Below are 4,750 nucleotides of genomic sequence, written 5' to 3'. Positions count from 1 at the left end.
GCCAGGGGCCTGTTGCACAAAACTAGGATAAGGGATTAAGCCAGGATATCTTGGTGATCCTGGCTCAATTGATCCGTAATCCGGTTGCACTAAAGATGGATAGGGGGCAGGAGGATATGTTATGGTATAAATTACCATGGAGATTTATTCTGTGGAGCTAGCCTGCTCCAGACCAGGCTAAATTCCAGGATCTATTTAATCTCATCCCTAATGTCAGTCAGCAGTCACCACAAATGGAAACCAATAGTTATTTCACTGCTCACTATACATTGTTATCACATATAACTAGACCCACTGTTATTATTTAAACGTTTGTGATCATTAATTTCAATGATTTTGGATAAAAAAAGATTTTTAGATGATGTTGCTATCATTAGATAATTTACAGTTTCCCATAGACTATAAGGCTATATATAAAATGATAGAATATTAGGGCCACAGAGGGGAAAAAAACACAAGTCATAATATTGTAACCAGTTGTTTTAAAGGAGGACAGTTGTTAAAATGACAGATGTGGGGCATTTCGTGAAATTGTACTTCAGTATGGTTTCATAAACAAAGACATGCTGATGTGCCAGAATATTAAGTATCACATTGTCATAAGTATCAAAACTGTAAAAACAATATGTAGCTTTTCTGCAGAAAGAACCAGCCTCATAAATTTATGACTTTATCCTTTTTCTTCAGTGTGGCCCTAGTACTCTGTCATATAAACAAATACACATTCCATATGAATATAAAAACACAATGTGTAACATTATGTTCCTTTATTGAATAAGGACAAAACAAAGCAGGTAAACCATCAGCTCCTTTCGAAACTGAAGTCACAGTGACTCTACAAGATGGAAAGCACAGAATCCAAGCATATTATACAAAATGATACATACACATTCAAAGGTCTGTATATAACACACCCTGCATGTCTGCACACTAAAATAAATGCAGGACAAATCCATACACATCAACTGAACAGACAAATGAATGGATGCAGTAGCCTCCCTGCAGCCTTGTATTACACACAGTATACCGCACAAACATCATAAGAGGCCAAATTCGTCAAAAACGAACCCAAAAAAACCCAAATTCCTCTGCCACCGCAGGACATATTTAACCAAAATTGAAAGCACACATACTAACTAAAATAATTCAACACATATTGGTCCCTCAGCAGCCGACCACTGTCGTCATCAGGGAAGATTGCCGGATTGTCCCAGTCCATGACTGGTGGCACTCTGGGGGCCCTCTCCTTCCTCAGGCAGGCCACATTGTGGAGGACAGCACAAGCCACAGTAATATCACATGCCCTAACAGGGCTGACCCTTAATTTGTGAAGGCAGTGAAAGCGTGCCTTCAGGAGGCCAAAGGTCATTTCAACTCTGGCCCTGGTCCTGGCATGGGCATGGTTGTAGGCCTGCTGTGCTTCCTGGGGGTCTGTGAAAGGTGTCAGGAGAAAAGGCTGGCAGCCATACCCCTGTCTCCCAGCAACACACCAGAGAATTCACCTGTCAACACAAAATCTCATCATTACTACCTCATAAACACAGTGATATTCTTGACACAGCCATGATGGTTATAAATAGGGGTTGTGTGGCTTACCTTGTGATAGGCACTGATAGATTTCAGAGGCCCGAAAGATTCTGGAGTCATGGACTGAGCCAGGCCATTTTGCCACAACATTGCTGATCACACAGTCAGCATTGCAGACCATCTGAAATCATAAGATGAGGAATATTACACCAATCAATGCACATCACTGGCAATGCAGAGTGTTCGTCAATGGACAATATCAAAAGTTATGTTCACCTGAACATTAATGCTGTGAAAGGATTTCCTATTCACAAAATCGGCCTCATGGGCACCTGAGGGGGCTTTTATCCTTATGTGTGTGCAGTCCACTGCACCAATGACATTGGGGAAACCTGTCACACAAAGTAATGAGTATCCTACTATGTGTTAACAGTTGTCCTGTAATTTGTAGATCCTCTTACCTGCAATCCTATAGAACTCCTCTTTGATGTCACAGAGTCTTCTGTGGCCAGGGAAGGAGATGAAGACATCTGCTAATGCTTTGATAGCCAGACACACACTCCTTATTGTGCGGCAAATTGTGGCCTTGTTCAGCTGTTCTGCATCCCCACTGAGTACAGGAAGGCTCCACTAGCAAAAAAGTGCAAGGCCACACAAACCATTTGCTCCACACTCAGTGCATGGCTCCGTGCAGTGCGGTGCTTAATCCTGGGACCCAGTAGTCTGCATAGATACCTGATGCCATCTGCAGAAAACCTGTATCTTTCATATAGATGGTCATCAGGGAAGGCCAGTGGGTCCAACCGGTCCCTGAAGACCCTTTCTCGCCTGAAGGCTCTCCTCAGCACAAGTGCTTCTTCATCCACCACATCTCGCACGAATGGGCATGCCATTGTCAGAGCAGAAAGGAACACACAATTTTGGGCCTTCATATAGGCTAGTGGCCACACCTGGTGCTGGGGGGTGGGCAAAAGAGGGCGATGCCTTATAACGATGACTTGGTTGTACTGATTGCTGGGAAAATAAAAAAACCTTAGAAAGATGCCACCGTCCTGTGTGCTCACAATAAGAGCTCATATGTCATGGCTCACTTGACTTTACGAGAATATACCTAATTTTTATTTTGAGCTGTGTCATCTTCTTGGAGCTGGGGGAGGAAAGAAAAATAATGATTAATACATTTGTGTTACAGTTAGCATACAGTGTACATTGAAGGCATATCTCACCTCCCTCTCAAGTTTTTTTATTTCAAGGTCCAGTTTCCTAATTGTCCTCTTTTTTATTTCGGACTCCAGTGCAAGATTTTCCATCTTTTTCTTCTTGTACTGAATGTCTATGTCTGCCAGTTCTATTTGGCGCCGGAGGTGGTTGCCATACAACTTTCTGATAGCTTGTGAGCTCTGTGAACACAATACAATTAGCGCAGCTGGAATTTGGCAGGATGTGGTGTCCTTTTATTAATACGCACTATGTTGCCAGGCTGGTTTTCCCACTGTATAGCATCTGGGTCCTGTAAAAGAAATTCAATTTTTTGATTTTGATGAGGACTCCTCACCATTGTAGAGTAAATAGTACTTTCACAGTCTTAACATGATACCTCATGCCTTCTGGAATCCAGAGAGATGGTCTCCTCCTCATCATCGTCTCCATCATGTGCTGTTGCTGCTGCACTGGGGCCTTCACCCTATCACATTTAATCGGATTCATATTGAAGCTAGTAGACAAGACATGCCAGGCCTACAGTATGCCTTTGATGGAGTACTCACTGGATCAGCATCGTCTGGTGCTTGTGCTGGTGGCTCTAACAGGAACACAGTGCTGCCAGGCACTGCAAGGCAATAGGTAAACCAAAGTCAGACAGTCCAAATTGATTCAATATGAATGTGGTTGTATCCCATGTAGAGATGGAAGGACATACCTTGAATGAAGCTGGTGGCATCTTGGGAGGAACCTATGCTCGTCTCTTTCCCCCCAGGGATCCCCTCTAAGACGGGCCTGCCTTTATTTAGCTCCAAGGCCATGTCCTCTGCTGGGGTAAGGTCAGCCTTTGGTGACCCACCACCCGTGCCTTGTCTGTGGGTATTCTTTTTCACTGCTAAAACAGTACAGACAATGTGTGAGCAGGCACCTTCTGGGTACAATATATGCTTGTGCTTTGTTAAATATTAGTCAGGGACCATACCATTCTGCAGAATGTTCTTGTATTTGATTTTGACCTGCTGCCATGTCCGTTTTGGCCCGTTCATGTTTAATCTACACACACACACACACACACACATTTAATGGAGTCACACTGCAAAAAATTACTTGGTATTTTTGTCTTGTTTTCAGTAAAAATATCAAAAAATGTATCATAGCTTTATACAGTGTGATGGAGTTACTTTACACAATTTCACTCATATCTGCAGTGCATTTCAATTAAAAATTTAACCGTTTCATAATTACAGTACAACTGCATTTTTGGAGATGTGAATTAAATATTTGAATTGTAATTGTGATGTTTCAGCGGAGCGGTGAGTGTGTAATTGTGCACTACTTACGCATTCAGGCGGTCTGCAATACTTTGCCACGCTTTTTCTCTTTTGCTTCTGACGGGGAAAAGTACGCGGCTCTAGTTGCCATGGTAAATCAGTTAATCTGTGATCTGTGGCGGGGTCTATTTGAGTGAGCCGTGAGCGCGCACCTATCCAGGATTGGTTTCACCTGGCTTAATGAATCCGTGTCTGCTCATCCTGGCTTGGTCTTTGTGCAACCAATTAAGCCTGGACGCACATGTTTTGGCTTCATTGAGCTCAGCTGAGTCATTTATCCCGGATGTCTTAATTCTACTTTTGTGCAACAGGCCCCAGGCTTCTCCATCATCACAACAATAACACAGTGATATCCTGGCCAGGCTTCTCCATCATCACAACAATAACACAGTGATATCCTGGCCAGGCTTCTCCATCATCCCAACAATATCACAGTGATATCCTGGCAAGGCTTCTCCATCATCACAACAATAACACATGTCGTTGGGGTTAAGGTCAAGACTCAGAGGTTTCCACATGTCCTTAACTCTAGGGTTGGATTAAGGTCAAGACTCAGAGCTGTCTACAGGTCATTAGGGTTAGAGTTTATGACCAGACTCAGACCTCTTCACATGCAATTAGGGTTAGGGTTCGGGCCCAGACTCTGGGCTGTCTATATGTTAGGGTTAGGGCCCAGTCTCAGAGCTTTCCAC

At 43.3% G+C, this 4,750-nt stretch overlaps 1 long non-coding RNA gene across 1 annotated transcript; it reads right to left on the bottom strand.

The window, feature by feature from the left end:
* Positions 1–731: 731 nt before the first annotated feature.
* On the bottom strand, positions 732–4,105 carry LOC135573901 (uncharacterized). Its single transcript, XR_010464988.1, has 9 exons — positions 3,710–4,105; positions 3,446–3,622; positions 3,294–3,355; positions 3,125–3,211; positions 2,996–3,037; positions 2,639–2,927; positions 1,989–2,541; positions 1,597–1,708; positions 732–1,502 (listed from the first exon to the last, which is right to left on the bottom strand). It is a non-coding gene; the product is annotated as an uncharacterized LOC135573901 (long non-coding RNA).
* Between the last annotated feature and the right edge of the window lie 645 nt (positions 4,106–4,750).

This window comes from Oncorhynchus nerka, linkage group LG11 (assembly GCF_034236695.1).
Source record: "Oncorhynchus nerka isolate Pitt River linkage group LG11, Oner_Uvic_2.0, whole genome shotgun sequence".
In the NCBI taxonomy this organism is placed as follows: domain Eukaryota; kingdom Metazoa; phylum Chordata; class Actinopteri; order Salmoniformes; family Salmonidae; genus Oncorhynchus; species Oncorhynchus nerka.
The sequence above is the reverse complement of the archived record's forward strand: the minus strand, read 5'-3'. Positions and strand labels throughout refer to the sequence as shown.